The sequence below is a fragment of the Lupinus angustifolius genome, chromosome LG16 (genome assembly GCF_001865875.1).
Source record: "Lupinus angustifolius cultivar Tanjil chromosome LG16, LupAngTanjil_v1.0, whole genome shotgun sequence".
In the NCBI taxonomy this organism is placed as follows: Eukaryota; Viridiplantae; Streptophyta; class Magnoliopsida; order Fabales; family Fabaceae; genus Lupinus; species Lupinus angustifolius.
In genome coordinates this window covers 6473499-6473800 of record NC_032024.1, presented here as the reverse complement: position 1 = coordinate 6473800, position 302 = coordinate 6473499, and the positions used below count along the sequence as shown (strand labels likewise).

Here is a 302-nt window from a genome sequence, read left to right as displayed (position 1 = left end):
TACTTCAGGACTTGGCATTATAGATAGTGTAGCTAGGCCGCTGAAGTTTTATTGTGATAATTCCGCAGCTGTCTTCTTCTCTAAGAATGACAGGTATTCTAGAGGTACTAAACATATGGATTTAAAGTTCCTGTCAGTTAAAGAAGAAGTACGGAAACAGAAAGTGTCTATAGAGCATATTAGTACCAATTTAATGGTAGCGGATCCGTTAAGTAAAGGGTTGCCGCCCAAGATTTACACTGGCCATGTAGAAAGGATGGGCATTATAGATAAGTCCTTGTTAATGTGATTATACCTGATGT

The 302-nt window shown here is 38.4% G+C and overlaps 1 protein-coding gene across 1 annotated transcript in view; it reads right to left on the bottom strand.

Moving 5' to 3' along the window:
- LOC109329009 (isoleucine N-monooxygenase 2-like) overlaps positions 1-302 on the bottom strand; it is a 16564-nt gene that overhangs the window by 14362 nt on the left and 1900 nt on the right. The gene's annotated exons all lie outside the window — the stretch shown is intronic.